The sequence below is a fragment of the Strigops habroptila genome, chromosome 4 (genome assembly GCF_004027225.2).
Source record: "Strigops habroptila isolate Jane chromosome 4, bStrHab1.2.pri, whole genome shotgun sequence".
Taxonomy (NCBI): Eukaryota; Metazoa; Chordata; class Aves; order Psittaciformes; family Psittacidae; genus Strigops; species Strigops habroptila.
Window position 1 is genome coordinate 47,910,614 of NC_046358.1, and position 16,452 is coordinate 47,927,065.

At 46.5% G+C, this 16,452-nt stretch overlaps 1 long non-coding RNA gene across 1 annotated transcript; it reads left to right on the plus strand.

Moving 5' to 3' along the window:
- Positions 1 to 83: 83 nt before the first annotated feature.
- LOC115607478 lies at positions 84 to 4,247 on the plus strand. The gene is made up of 2 exons (XR_003991244.1): positions 84 to 1,972; positions 2,171 to 4,247. It is a non-coding gene; the product is annotated as an uncharacterized LOC115607478 (long non-coding RNA).
- Positions 4,248 to 16,452: the final 12,205 nt, after the last annotated feature.

Consider the following 16,452-nt stretch of genomic DNA (forward strand, 5'->3'; position numbering starts at 1 on the left):
CGTTAGAGATGGCAAGACTGGTAGAAAAGTTCAGAGGCTACAGCCTGGCTGGGCATGCCCAGGATTTTCTCCCTCGCTGGCCGGGCTCAGGGGCTCTGACAACTCTCCTTAGAAATTACTTTGCTCCACCTCCCACTGGCCTCACTGGCACCCATATTAACATTGTGTACCCATCATTTCCCACTAAACCAGCTTAATACAGGGAGCTTGTTTCTCCACCCTCCTACTGTAAGCACCTGTGTGGCCACTATGGAACATCCTCAGCTAACCTGTACCATCTCCAACTACGCTTTCATTGCTTTCAATGTTTTCACATTTTCCTATCTGGGCTCAGCGCCCTTCCAAATTGCCAGCCTGACACCACCCATGCTGATTTATGTTCCCTGAGAAATGCAATTGTAACTATTTCCATTAAGAGAGCCCTCAAAACCGTAAATGGCTCCAAAGTTGTGAAGAATGCCCCAGTCTGGGACTGCAATGCTCCTGGCTCCCTAAAAATTGCCCATTATATTTTCCTGAATTTGGATGTACCCGATGCTTCAGCTAGAATGGTGGTTTTGATTCCAGCATGTGCATGTGTGCAAGACGCGCTATCTGCTTATCTTGACATGGTGTCCACACTTTCAGACTCTACCAGGATTTCTTTCTCTCGCTAAGGTTTCTTCTGAGGTAAGTGCCTCAAACCAAACTCCTGTTTCTTCCTATATTTGCTTATCCACTCACAAGCTCTCCAGAGCCCAGGATACTATTGGTGTTTATTTTGGGCTTGTTCAGGGTTTTGCTAGCAAAGAGAGCAGAATTGGTGCATGGTTCTTAGGACAACACACTTTATTTCAGACACAAGCAAACCCTAGCTCGCACTTAGCATGTGCAAGCCTCTGTGCAGCATTCACCTACGGAGGTATATAAAGGGTAATGATAATGTTGCCCAGAAGGCTAACACATCAAAGGCCAAGGAGCAGTTAAAATGTATTACGAGCTGTTGGCAGTGATTGTGGGGGGTATTCATGTATTGCTGGTTTGGGCGGCCCGAGTAAATGAAAACCCTCTGGATTAATTGGTACACCAAAGAGATCTGGTGGAAAATGGAGGCTGAGGAAAATGCCAAACAAGGGAAAATGCAGATAGCTGGGTGTGCTGACCTGTGGCAGGGCGATGCCTGTGGCTCCCTCCTGTGCCCTGGGAAGCTCAGCAGAGCTGGGGGTGCCCCTCCAGCGGCTTGCCTGGTGCTTTGGTGGGAGCAGGCTGAGCCCCACGGGCAGCATCTGCAGCGCTGCTATTGCAGCACAGCTGAGGGGGTAGTTAGAGGTGAGACTTACCAGGTCTCGTGACACCTGGACACCACGGGACAAGAGTTTAATTATTTTTAACGATGTGGGGGCTGGGGGAGGGAGACGAGGCCGTGTGGTGCCTGGTGTCACAGAGCAACTGAAGCTGGGAACTTCAAAACCCATTTGCACAGAGAACCCTGCCTGAATCAGATGACAAGCAACATGGTGAATATTGAATGATACGATCCCATCTTTTACTAGGATACTCTTATTCCAACTACTACTATGTGTTTTATTACTAATACTTCAATTATGCACAAACAGCATCCAAGCGTTACAGTGACAGCCATACAAACACCAATCACACTGGCTCATTCACATGCTAAATGACCGGCTGGAGCAGAACCACCACCTCTCAACACAGCACGGCCACACCAGGTAAGTCATGCCCTTGCAGACCACCTGACTGGTGATCAGGGGCAGGGTACCTGTGCTGATGGCAGCAAGCAACTGGCCCTGACCTGGAGGTCTTTCACCCATCCACCCTGGGGCTGCAAGGGCAGAGAGTCCATGTCTTCTCTGAGAGCAGCAACTGGGTTCACCAGTGGGTTTCCGAAAGAATTTCCTCAATGTCAACCTGCCACAACTTGTGCTTGTATCAGTGATCTCTCAACTGGACATCACATGGATGATACCATCAGGTACTTCCTCAGTCTTCTTGACATGGTCTTACCTGGTTGTTGCTGACTCTGGTAGATCACTCTGTTAGTCTTGACTGAACATCTTGCAGTTTGGGTGGTTTCCTATTCCGTTACACCAGTTCCGCTGCAGCTCAATCGTTTGCATCATTCTTGTACCCAGCATCTTAACTCCACACTTGACATATTTGGCTCTTGCAGACTTGAAGACTCCTTGTTGCAGGAAGAAAAGCACAGAAGGTGGTGTGCTTCTGGTCACCTCACGTTTTTCAAGATCACTTTCTCCTTGCATTAACTGTTCGGTGCATGGAAGCAGGGAAGTAAGAGGCTGCTCAAACTGGTAGGTTCTCCTGGCCACGTGTCCTTCTCCTGACAGATGTGTGAGTGTGAGGGGCATGGAAGGTAAACCAACATGTAGTGGGGGCAAATTCCAGAGGGGCCTTTCTTTGTTCTTTCCATGAATATACTTAAGAGAATATTATGCGAGTAAAGAGTCAGCAGAAAGACAGAGAAGTGCAATGCTGCATGCAGCGGTACCTCTGCAGGTAGGACCGCTCATCTCAAAAGCTTGACTCTTGCTGACCCAAATCTGAAAGGCCCCTATCTTGTCTCCCAGCTCATTGTCACAAATGATTTAAAGCATGGCTCAGCTCTGCAGCCTCTGTCACTACTCATCCCACTGTCCTTCTGCTGGCAATCTCCTTCCTTCCATGGGTGTCACAGGAAAAGCCTTGTTTTCTGTTTGTGCCAAGGAGCGTTGTAGCAGGGTGGGAGAAGCAGCAATCTTCCACACTTTTTTCATATAGCGAGAGCGTAAGAATGAACATCACCAACTTATTTCTGGCACGTTCCTGAAAAATTCTTGCTTCTCCCATATAGCTGAGATATTTATAAAGATTCTGTTTTCAGTCTTAAAGATAAAGACAAGCATCAATTTAAAAATCTATTTTTAAAGCAAATTGCATTGTAATTTAATCTTAAACTGAAGTTTTTAAAGTGCTCTCATCCTTGAAAAAAAGACACTGTTTCATTTTTGGTGACTAATGATGAAGTGTTTTCTTAGGGTGACTGAACATAGCACAGAGTCCTAAATATATTTATTAGCTCATTAAACATAATTAATTGAATCTGGTTGCTAACATTAGCTATGCCTTTGCAAGTGAAAAGTACTTTTGGTTTGCTAGACAGTTTCTTATCAAAGAACAAAAATGCAACACTAAAACATATGCAGCTTACTGAATAATCACGCTATTTGTCAGACAAGCAGAAGAATCATCACTGAAGTGCTCCCAAAGTGCCAGATTGGGTAATATACATAATTAGGCCCCATTTGATTAGATATGTGCCTATGGTAACAGCCACACTCGTGATCCACACATTAGTACAGCCTTGAAATAGTTTTCAAGGGGGATGATGGCAACAGAGCACATCCAAAGCTTCACTGGGGAGATTTTTGGAACACAACCTATATGCTGATTTCCTCTGTTCCTGTGGTTATTCTTTATTTTATCTTATTATCTTTTATTCTTGAAAAAATGCATGCCTTGGTTCTCAAGGGTGATATACTGCTTCCACGAAATGTCACTACACTTTTATCCCTAAAAGGAAGGTCTCTTTATCATCTGAATCACATTTTAAGGCATAAAACCTTCCTATATTTAGGGATGCATCCTAGCAATTGGCAAGGCTGCTGCAAGCTGTTCCTAGGAGGTGGGAACAATCATCACCTGGAAGCCAGCCCATCTCAGATCCACTCTCCTCCCACAGCCCAGGACAGCCTGGTGATGGATAAGGCCTTCTGGATGTTCTTTTAGGCTTTTGCAGGAGCTTCATGAAACGACTGCAAGGTCTCAGCGGGAAGACTAATTTTGCATCAGATCCAAGCCTCTGAGAGAGCCTGCAAGTGCTGAGCTACTGCCAACCCACAGGGAGTAAGTCCGGAGGGTACTGTTTGGGTAACAGTGGAGCCCAAGAGAGTTTGTTTAGCTGTAGATGCAACATGAATTGTTCCTGTCATTTATTTTTACATCCTTACAGGGTGGATGAGTTTGGAAGAGTTGGAGAGAATCAGAGAATTAGCAGAATGAATTATTATTAGGGGTTATTTATACAAAATGAGAGAAATACATCTCCTGGTGCAACACTCTATGCCCAGGGCTGATGAGAGTTGTTGCTTTTGCAATAATGCCTACTGGAAAATATTTTCAAGAAGCTTTTTCCCCCAATAAGGAAGAGACCAAGACCCAGAAAAGTTCTGCCAGATGAAGGCACCAGTGAAAGACTGGCCTTTAGCAGGGAAACCTAGGCAATAGGTGCTGACAGCCTGGCAGAAGAGAAGTGTGGACCCCCAGTCCTGGCCAGTCTGGTCCAGAGGGCTTTAGTGTACATGGCTAGTCTGGTCATGTCAACTATCCCGCTAGTGCAAGAGAGCCACAGTCACCCTTCTCCGTATTAGCGTGCTCTCAACCATGCTCAGGGACAGGGTCCATAATCCTCAGCAATATAAATTAAGATCACTGGCCAAATTATAATAAAGTTGTGAATTCCCACACCATTCCCTCTTCTTTTCCAGTAAGTGCTGTTTTTAGCATTGATCCTTGAAGCGGGGGATTATTTAAACCAGTTTTTTGCTAGTCACATCGGCACCAAACCTTGAGGTCTGAAAGGAGTCACACCAAACCTTATGTCTGCTCTAGCTGAGAGCAGGGGGACTCTAAAGGGAACTGGGTTCTGTGTGAATCCTGCGGTGATGGTAGTGATGGCTGTGCCAGCCCTAACCACGCTGTTTTTAGGGTACCTTGTGGACGGCCACCGCTTGTGTTTGCAGCACACTTGTACTGGGTATGCCGAGGCATTTGGGACTTCCTGAGACTGAAGGGTGTCCTTGGCTATGGGGCTAGAGGTCTGGCAGCTATATGCATGAAACCAGTCTGGAGAGAGGCCTCGGGATGCCGCTGAAAGACACAGCAGATGTACTGTGTGTGCGAGTGAGAGTGCTCACACACACATGCGTGTACAGGCAACATTGGTCCTTCCTGTGATAAATGGCTCTAAGTAGACCTATGTGAAATTTTGAATTTCTGTTTTCCAGAACAGAACAAACTGAGACAAAAAAATAAGAAAAAATTGTTTCCTGGAATTAAAACAGTCATGTTCAGAAAAGTCTCCGTGTTCTGTTTTGACATTTTTTGGATCAAAGTGAAGCATTTTGACATTTCTGAGGAAGGAATGTTTTGTTTCAATTTGTTGAACTGACATGAAACGTTTCATTTCAAGTCTGCTTAACATTAAAGTAGGCAGTGCCTTTCCTTGGGTTTGGGTCCCATTCTCTCCTCTGGGCTGTGCTCCCTGGGAGTTCTGCCCAGCTCCCATAAAGCTTGGGCAAGGTCCACGTTGTTCCCAGTAAATGCAGCTCAGCCGCAAGCCCCACGCGCAGGAAAGGAGAGAGGCCTTTTCGGGAAAGTTTGTTTCGATGCAGAACTTGGCTAACATGAAAAACTTAGGTGCAGTTGGAGCAAAGCACTCCGTTCCTGTTCACCTCTGACAAAACAGCATTTCTTGTCGGCAGCATCCCCATCTTTCCACAGGCACCTTTTGTGATGCAGAAACACAAAAAAGGAGATCTTCCAGCGAGCACCTGCATAGGTGTTGACGTGATCTACACCAATATGCTCCCCGAGGGCTGCAGTCTGGTCCCCTGGACTTAGCAGTGAAGCTGTCCTTTAGTGTCACTCAAGTGACAAGCTAAAGACCCCCGTTCAGGGGCTGGCTGAAGCCAGGGCAGCCTCTGGCTCTGCTGTCCCCGAGGCAGGTGAGGGGGCTGTGATAGGAACAGGAGTTTCTCCTGGGACAGCAGCAGACTCAGCTCTTTTCTGGAAGTGGCTGTAGTGTCTTCCTGAGATTTCTGATAAATTTTACCTAAAAGTTGATCCAAAAGTTGCTTTGATTCATTCCCAACAGCTCTCAATATGACCAGGCAGGTCCTACTGCTTACTGTGGGGGATAATTGAACCCCTTGCCCTCCCCCTTTCCTGGGCAACAGCTTCAAAAGATCTCTGATTTTGCTCACCAATCAAGCAATCTCATTTGCAAAACAACTGCAAGGGCCCTGCAAAAGCAGGAGGACAGCTCTTTTGTTAAATAGTCCCTTTTGGTGACACAAAGGAACCATAAAGGTGATGGAGCTGCAGCCTGGACAGCCGCATTTCCTGGACTGTGCAGGCTGCCTCCCTCCCCCCTCCCGCCGTAATTTCAGACCTCGAGCCTCAGCATTATGCAGGGCTTGAGCCCAAGGAGAACAAGGTGCATTGCAACTATTCTTAGCTCCAAGAATTATTTCTGGCTTTGCTTTGAAATCTGAACCAGGGTTAATTTCTCTCCCCCTTCCCCCAGTCTGTTTCCTCTCCTCTTTCATGTACCTATTTGCATAGACTGTCATCGTAAGAATCTCCATTAAAATTGAAAGCCTCCTTCCTGCATGTCACCTCTCGCAGCCCCCTTCCGCTTGCCCTGTGTGACTTTTGGAGGGCTGGAGAGCAAAGGTCCCGTGCTAGCATCGCCTCCCTGAGCCCTGCATTCCCCTGCTGTCAGTCCTGCTCCTCTGTTGCTATAGGAACGTCTATCAACTTGGGAGTGCCAGAGAAAAAGAGCAGAGAATTATCTTAATTATTTGATGATTGATTAATACATGTTTGTAGAGCACTTCAAAACCACGCATCCTTCTGTAAATCGTTTATTAACTGGGCAAGTGGTATAATCTGCTGTGAATATCCTCCACTCCCATTGGTTTCAGTGGGAAGAAAGGGTGGTAGGCAGCTTGCAGGTTTTGTGATAATGATATTACTAAGAGTACTAGTAGTTCTGCTTCAGGAAAATAATTTAAATATGAGCCTTTGGTTCAAGTTTTTGTAGGCAGGGCTCCTCCAGCACCTACCACTGAGGTTGCTCAAACACCTATGTTCAACTGTTCTTTGGCAGATTTTACCCACCTGGAAAGAAGGGTCAGGCTTGTTTCTCCTTGAGAAAGTTCTTGCAGCTGGTGGTGCAGCATGGCTGACTGGTATGGGGAGGCTTCCGGCTCAGCTGCTCCTCTCCTGCTGGGTGGTAGTGTTTTTACCAGGAGACCATAGAGGCTGTTGCTAATATTTGTGAGCTCTGTGCATGTAGTACCGTGTTGGAAGGACTGTACAAGCAGGCTGTGTCAGTTGGGCAAGAAAGTATGGAATCAGGAGCATGGTGCTGGTGCTGTGCCTGCTGCTTTGCTTCACGTCCAGTTGAGGATGCCAGCTGCACTCACATCTGCTGCCCATGCTGGTTGTGAATCCTGATCTCTGCCCAGCCAACCCAGGTGACCTGCTGAAGCTGGCCTGCCTCTGTTCTTTCCAGCCCCCAGGACCTTCTTCAGGCACTGTAAACCATGAGCACACAAAATCAGCCAGCACTTGTTGTGCAGCACCCTTTCCCTGGTACTTGGCCTGTCCCCGGCTTCTTCCCTCTCCTGCTAAAAAGCTGAGATGGTCCCCACGTGGGATACAAGGTAAATGCAGACCGACCACACAAAGAGGTCTGCTTCCCAAGCACAGGCGAGCCTGGGACATGCAACATATTGCCTTGCATGTGCCAGAAGTGAGACTTGCAGTCTGAATGGCTTTGGTGTGAGCTGTCGCATGCCTGGGAGACCCACAGGGCTCGTATGACCTTGGTGTCAAGTCTGACTGTCCTTGTAGGTGCAGGCAGGGAGATGGGCTGATGCAATAAGATACAGGCAGCTGCTGAAAGCTGGTGCTCCCTGCCTGACTCAGGCAGGCTCCTTCCCTAAGGCCTGTGGGACTGTCTGCTGTGATGGAGGATGATTGGGAGGGTAATAACTGTAGCTGGTGCTCTTGGAGGGGCTGCTTTCCTCAGGTACTGCTCTGTACAAAGCACTAGAGACCTGTGATGCCATGGGATGGGTGTTGATCAGGTGTGTGACATGTACAGCTCTCTAGTTTTTAAGTGGAAGCACAGAATGAATAAGGAGACTTGCACAACAAAAGAGATTTGCCCTGGATTCATATGGTATTTAGGAGTTATTAAAACCTTACTCATTTTAAGGACTCTCAAGCTTCTTCATCCCCGTGAACCTATCGCTGTGGAGCAGCCATCCCATAAAGATGCCTTTACATGTGGCAGCCACCTTCCTGGTTCGTTTACAGGACTTAATCATGAATTGCCACAGAAAAGTCTATGCTCCATCTGAAGACAGCGGTAGCAGGACTAGGTTGCTATTCTGTAGTAGTTCAGCACTAGAGGGGGATGTAGCACGTGCTTTCCAGCACATTTCTTATGCACGTGCAACAATATTTTACAGCAGTATTTATGAGGAGGCTGGTTTTTTAATTGCCATCATGAAGATATTTTTCTCTTGCAGGGGCAATTTTCTTGCATAGGATAAAAATCAGAGAGGCTGCTATTTTCCAAGCTTTAAAAGACTTTGGCTGTAGCCAATGAATTTTGTTATGTTTAATGTGCGTCTTGGATATTGAGGCCTCAGAACTTAAGGAGATTCTCAGGTCTTTTTTTATGTCTGACATGGGTAAACAGCAAATAGAGGCTGCTTTTTAGCTTGGCCATAGCTCTAGCCCAGGCTGCTGGCTGGAAGAGTCTGAGCTCTGCCCTGAATGTCATGGGGACCCTTCGTGTGCTGTGCCGGAGGGCTGCAGCCTGACTGTGGTAGTGAGTCCTGCAAGTGGCTGAACAAAGGCATAAAGCCAAATTCACCCATCTCCACTTGCTCAGAGTGCTGCATGTTTCTGCTCTCGGCAAAAATAATTCTTTGACTTTGCTTTAGACATCCCAGTGGTAAACCCCAATTGTCCACTTCACGCACGAGCAAAACGTTTTGCAAAAAATGCTGCTGCCTTGGGAAGGTTTTGCAGAAGCTGGTCAAACTCCTGTCCTCTTGTTCTCCTCCTCATCTCCAGTGAGCAGCTCTCATTCCAGGGTTTACTCCACAGTGCAGAAGCATGTCAGTGTGGGAAGGTGACTTGCTAGCCCATCAGCTCAGGGAATTTCTACCTGCATGTTTGGGTATGGTATCTTGGGACAAGAGCAGTCTGACTGGTGTATGCTATCTATATGCACTAACATAGCTGTAGCAGAAGGTGGGAATGCCACTCGCTGAGGAAAACCCATACCCAGGCCAGCGGGTACAGACTCGCTCAAGCCCGAATTTTGCCAGTTTGCTCAGTCTGTGGGAGACCTTCATTGCACAGCCCCATGCCCTCCTCCCCTCCTCATACCCTGGTCGTCACATTGGGCTGTGGTTCCCATCTCGCACTGAGGGCAAAGTTGGCTAGCCAGGAAAGATGTCCCCATTCACATTTCCACACAGAAACTTTTCTTCCCCTACTTTTAGTGCCTGTAATTACCTCTTTACTCCAGTGCCAGCAATCTTCCATCAGGCATCGTTATTAACGGAGAGAAAAGAGAAGGGGAGGGAGGGAGGGAGAGAGAGAGAGCGCCACAAAACTTAATTTAATCGCAGCACCCCATGCTCAATTTAACAGACACAACAGCTCAGAATGGGGTCCCTGTGCAACGGGAGGGCAGGCAGTGGAGCGTCCCTGGAAAGAATTAATTGTGGATGACAATGTGTAAACAGTGCAGATGAATAGGGCATGCAGGTGTGAGGCACCGGGGCCATCCCGGGGACTTTTTCACACGAATTTCAGCTCCTTCACTGCTGACCTGCTCCCGAAAATGTGATTAGTGTCGGCGTTGGGAAACCATTCAGGGTGTCAGGATTTGGCACATATTAACTAGCTGTGGGGGAGAGGGGAGGGAGCACATGGGGGCTATGAAAGGAGGAAGTCTGGCGGACAAGGGGATTGTTAAAGGGCCAGAAAATCCTCATAGCTCTGAGATGCCCTTGCTGCTTGGAGGAAAAAGGGAAGGGAGCCGAAGCAGAACAGAACTCCAAGGCATCCTAGCCCTAACCGAGCTATGTAGAAAACAAGGCATTGCATCGTGGAATTTTTTTCTCTGGGTGTCCATCATAAATATTGACGGTGTTTATATTACTGACTTTTTCTCGGCTGTGGCTTTCATGGCTCTAGACTCTTCAGCTTGAGAGACAAACAGTCAAAACAAGCAGGAAAATTAATGACATAGCAGCAGTGAGAACAGGAAATATCTCCTGAGTAATACATGGATGTTATTCGGTGTGCAAAAATTCCCCTTCATCAATATGTACTCTATATGTAAGGCGATACAGACAGGGGGTTGTATAATGGGCTCAATTTACCGAGCATGAGGCTAGATGCTCTTAAATTATGTCCCCCCATGCCCGCCTGGCCTTTTGCATCCAAATGGAGAATTTAAGTGCAGAGAGCAGACCAGATCACTGATTTTTTTTCCCACTTGGGAAAATGATGTGAGGGGAAAATGATGCGAGGACTTCCATGAATACCAATGCCCCTGCTGGACTCTGTTACACTCTTTGTTCCTTGCTGGGAACCCTTTCGCTGCCTTGCTAGTGGCTTGGGCAGCATGGCAGCAGTGAGGTTTGGGCCTCACGTAGTATAACAATAAAAGTCATTCTAACTGCAAACACACCTGTGGATGCAAAGGTGAGGCTGGATTCTTGCTCAGAAAAAGGGTGTTGCCACCAGTACTGGTTTGGCAGTGCAGACAGCTGTGCGGGACGCAGGCTGCTCCAGCCCCTTGCTAGGCTGTTTTGGCTTGGAGAGATGAAGTAGGTGATGAGGAGGGGCCACGAAATATCAGCACAGAAACCATGAAGGCCAGTATGCCCAGTAGAAGTCTCACCTCACATTCAGAGTTGAACTTAGTTAATCGCTGTTGGAAAATTAGCCAATTATTTTTCTAGTAACCTACACACATGTGACAGACTAGTTCAGCATCCTTTTGAAGAAAGCCTAGTGGTGCCTGTCACTGCCTTCAAGGGCTATTGTGGGGCCGAGGTCTCACAGGGAATTACTGCGCTTGGGCAGAGGAAGTTTTGCCTTTGGTTCTGATTGTGGCAATTGTAGATGATTTCTCTGGTAAATCCCAGCAATGTCTATGTGGGAAAGGTACTCCATAAGTACTATTATGACCTGGCAATGCTTGTATGCTCAGCTAAATCATTGGCAGAAGAGCAAAATTTGTTTGCTGTTAAGCCCAATAACATCTAAATTCATAAGAAGCAAGAAATAATGACCCAGGCTTTATCCAGTGTACACCTGGGGGAGTCCCATCCTGCAGCTCTTGAGACGGGGCCCTCCCTGCCTAACAAGCTTCCCACAGGCTGGATACCCAGCTGAAGCCATTCATCTCAATTCTCTCTGAGACTCCAGAGGGTGCAGCACCTCACTTATCTTCTGTGCCCTCAGGAGGGATGAATGACAGCTATTACATTGCAACCTGCTTCGCTGACTGCTGTTTCCAAAAATGACCATCAGTGCTACCGTAATTTCTTCCCCTGGTCTGCCCCCCCATCAAGATATCTGCTCTCTGGAATGTAGCTACCCTTCAGAAAGGTGATGTTGAAAGGTCTTTCTTCCTATGATGTGCATGGTAGCTCTTTTAAAAACCATTGGAAATAAGTTAATTCTGTAATGGCTGCTCTCACCAAGGTGAATGTGATGTTTTTCAGCAGAGTAAGTTAGCCTTGTTACCCCAGACAAATTCCAAGATACTGGCTCTCTGCAGTTTTTGGGAAAAGGGTGTTGCATTTGCTGCAATATGAGCATCCTGAGTTCCATACAGTGGCACCTGTGTTTGGCAAACTGCTGCTCATGCTTTTAAGGCCCTTTTTGGTTTTTTGTTTGGGTTTTTTGTTTGTTTATTTGGTTTTGATTTCCCCATCATTAGCATGGCATCATTATTTTGAGAGTTTCGCTCATCTTTCCAATTTTGCTTTTCATTGAGAAAGAGTAACGTGCTAGAAATCTCACCAGTTGGGTAATTTACACACTGGGAGAGGGCTGCAGGAGCCAAGGAGAAAATCAGTTCTCCAGACATCTGACCTAGTGACTATTGCAGGCAATGAAGGACTGTCTCCAGGTAGGCTCTGTGTATCCTACAGCATGAGCTAACTGGACCTTAACTGATACACCAGCAATGACTGGTTTCTAAGAAAGGCTGTAATACTTCATCAGCTGGAGGACTGAACAAATGTTCTTCATTTGTACTTACATTTGGATCACTGGATTTTCACTTGCACTATATTTAGCACTCTACCATCTATCCATGGCCCTGCCATAACTCTCTGTGGCAAGGTTTCCTTGGAGCCACCCCATCATGACAGTGCTGAAAGCCCTGAGGCACTCTAGTTCAGAGCTGCCTGGATTACAAAACTGTTCTGGTTTGTTCCTGGGCCTTGGTCCTAGCTGAAGACCTGGTGCCACGCCAGCAGCATCAGCTGTGCTGATGTTTGCCAGCTGAGGACTGAGCTAAAATACTGATCTTTTTCATTACTTCCTACATTTTTTTGCATTACAGCCACTAGCTGCCATAGAACCAAGGAAGGCTATGTTGAGTTGCTCTAGTTCAAGAGTGGAGGAGATGGGGCTAATGGCGGGTCAGTGATTTTCAGGCAGTGAAAATGGGACAGCTGAAGAAAGTGAGGATGTGGCTCCCCAGTCAGCAGTATTAAACAAGACCACAGCTGTAGCTCAGATTTTTACAGAATCCTCACACTACTCTAAACTGGTATTCAATTTACATCAGAATCCTTCATGGTATTTCCTAAATTATCATGCAGTTCATGTGCTCTTCTCACTGCTTTTCCTGACGTTAGCTGCCCTTTTTCAAGCATATCAACTTGCTGACCGAGCCTAGACCCACATACATCCTGAGCCATGTCTTAGATACGTCCCACTGGTTAAGCAGGAGAGGAGCTCTACTCTGGAAGCAGACATGACTGAAAATGAACTTGTCTGCCTGGCACTTGTCTTTTATGTGAGAAGAGAGCTTGAGAGGACAAAAGGAGAAACCTACCCTTCTCCCAAACCAAGGCAACAATATTGAAAAATCTCCATAAGTGGGAAAAAAACCCTGGGTGTGCCAAAAGGGATGTTGCTTACAATTAAATAAAAAGGCAACTGGATAAGTAGTTCAAATTGTGTAGAGTTCTTCATGGTGGTTCCCTTTGCCAACTGTACTAAAGGCCCCCAGCTTTCTCTTGCTTTCTCACAAACACTTCTGCAGTGGATATTGGTTATCATAGCTGATGAATTTGATGATATACTGTGTCCAGCTTTACACATGTTTCTGTTCTGCAAGAGAGCATTCAGCAAAATATTTGGCTTCTTTCAGCCCCCTGCCAGTGTCTTGGCAACACTGGAGTTTTCCAAAGTGCTCTTAGATACAGAATCTGAGTAACTTATTTTCCTTGTAGTGAGGCTGGAGCAAAAGCTGCCTTCGGAAGAATTTGCAGCAGAGGGCAAGGAAACAGGAGCTCTGGAGTGGGAGCAAGCAGTCTACCCTAGGAAAGAAGAGACGAAGCTCTGGGCGCTGAAGGCTACTGGGTTCCCTAGATAAGGTCCAAGCTAGGACAAAGTCTGGACCTGCCAGTGGAGGGAACATGGAGCAAAGGCTGTGAGAGGAAATTCACTGCTCAATATTCAGGCCAAGGAGAGATGTCTCACAGCTTAGTCTCCGGAGGGTCATTCATCACCATAGCTTAGCCAGACTGCTTGCAAGTTGTGCTGGTCTGGGTTCAGCACAGAAATGTAGTGGTATGGCAGAAACCAATATGGATAAATTATGAAAAGCAAAGTCTCTGCTGGTTTATAGGTGATCTGAGGGATGGTAACAGAAATGCTGTCAAAATTAAAGTCAAACTAGATTTCTTTTAAGTTGAAGATGGATTGACTGATTTCAGTAAAATAAGACTGTCTCAAACCTTCAGCCAAAGCTCAGATTAAGTAAATTCTGAGTAACTTGCTTTTCCTGACATGTTTTTTAGTCTGCATTTAGAGCTTCTGCTGGGAGTGCCTGTGAGAAGACAGGCTTGTTGCATATTTTGTATTTCCTAATCAGTGCCTGCAGTACTCAATGTAAATTGTTTTCCTGGAAGATGCTTTTCATGGGTGTAGACCACAAGCGCGAAAGTAGACAAGACACTTTCTTTAGTCACAAGAGTTTATCTGTATTAACTGAACTGAAAGCCAAAAAACACCCAGAAAACCCCTAAATCCTATCTGTTACACTGTGGTGGGCAGCTGCTAATGCTATCTGACCTGGAACAGGCACCAGCGTGGTGATGCTGGTATATTCAATCTGTCCATCCAAGTGTTTATTTGCCAGAAAGTGAAAGCACCTACCATGTACTGCCAACCGCTGTCCTCTGCCTGGCAGGGAAGCAGGTCTGACTCTGCTGGCATGGCCAGAAACACAGGGTTTGGTTTATTGTCTGGCTTCAGCTGCAGCGATCAAGTGCAGGGCTGCTTGACAAGTGCTCCCAGACACTCTCAGCCACATGACTCACATATTATCCATTTCTATGTTTCCAGACCCCTCCTTTTTGCCACCCCTACATTTCCCTTTTCCTCAATCAAGATAACCTGCACTTAACTACTTTTTACTCATTAGTCCTAGTTTTGCCATATCCATACCTGAATTCATTATTTCTGACACTGCTGGCCAGACTATCTCAGCATTATGTGCTATTACGGGTATGGTTCCCAGGCACACTGGCCTGGCAAGGTCCTATTTCCCAGAATGTTCCCAGTGCTCTACTCCAGCTATCTGTGTGATTTGGCTGTTGCTCACAAACATCCCCCTCAACCACCTGAGGTATCCAGCCAGCTCTCACAGCACCATCTGCAGCTTTTGCCAGCTTCTCACAATATTCCCTCTCACATCCAGCTTTCCAGATGTCACATCCACTCTCATGTCCATTGGCTTCCACACCCTTCCCAAGTAGCTCAACCTCAGTCCAGGGCCCAGTGCTATGCCCATCCCCATCCTTCAGGCTGCAGCATTATGATTTGCTTGTAAATGATTTATATGAAGACTATTAATATATTTATTTGACAACATAAATCTAAGTTGTTACTGAAAAGTCTTGCTTTTTTGAGGGTATATGATAAGAAAGTCAAGGCAGAGGTCACCTCTGAGCAGTTGTACATTTAGTAATCCAGCTAATGCCAAAGCCCATGGCTGTTTAATAACAAAGCAGAGTCAAAGAAGGTGGTCGTGAAATGTTTGTGGATGTCATTGCATGTTCTTTGGCAAGTCTATGGTGTCACCCCTAGTACCCAGAGGGTGGTGAAATGATTCAGCTTGGTTGTTTCTTTCACACCTTCAAGAATGTGCGAGGTGTCGTTTTGGATCTGCTAAGCGATGCTGGATGTCTGCCCAAACCAAAACGCTGGCCGTGGGAACAGTTGAAGTCCTTATGAGAGAGACTTGGGGGAGAGGACACGAAAGCAGCCAGCGGTAAAAGGGGAAAGCACTTGTGAGATGCTCCCTGTGCGTCTGCCATTCCCCTGGCATTCATTTTGCATCTCTGCTGAGCCCTGGTGGCACTGGTTCCTCCTGGCCAGCTGAGGGGAGGGGGATGTCTTCTCCACTCAGGGGCACGGGGCAAGATGAAGCCACCTGCAGGCATGCTGCTCGTTCCCCAAAATCTGTAGTAAGGTAAAGAACTTGTGAAGCCACAGGTGTGACAAAGGAGTAGGTAACCCACCCCTGAGGGGAAGGGGTCTAGTTCAGGCTGCTGTCTTCTGCCTTGAGAACTGAGTGAGACTATCCTAGCTATGAGTGTCCACTGGATTTATATCCCTCTACAGGCTACAAATGGATTGCAAGAGCATCACTGGTTAATCTCTGTGTTGCAGACTAAACTTCCGCTGGTTTAGGTGTACAGAATATGAGCTTTTTGGGCACAAATCATCTTCTTGTCCTCTGCATAGCCAGATCTTGGCCTGTGATTATTTACCCAATATGTTTGGTTACTGTGTATCCTGAGTAAGAATAACATAATTTACATCACCTACTTAAAAAAAGCTAGAGAAATGGGCCTTTTTTTTTTTTTTTTTTGAGAAGCAGATTATGTTTAGAGGGGGAGACTGAAATATCTGAAAACGCCCACTAACAGAAATACGCAGAAACCTCTGTCTAACCACACCAAAGAGCCCCATTCTCTCCATATTTTGGGCACCTTTGTCTTTTTTTGCATATATGAAAGGTGAAGTATTTGGCTAGTTCCCAACTGAGATTGCACACCCAGGATTTCACCCAGCTTCTCCGCTCCAGTTGTGCACACGGTTTTACCTGCTTTGCTAGCAAAGGCACTGGTGGGGTGTGCAGCCTTGGCTGGTGCTAATGCTTGGCCTCAAGAATTTGGGTGGTTAGTTGGTGGTGGCCACACAGTGGGATGGCTGCAGAAAGTCTGGCTGAAAATGCTTTCTGAAAAGTGTACGAGGATCAGTCCTCTGATGGCATATATATATGTGCTCTTCTCGTCTGCTCTACCAACTAGCTTAGCTTAC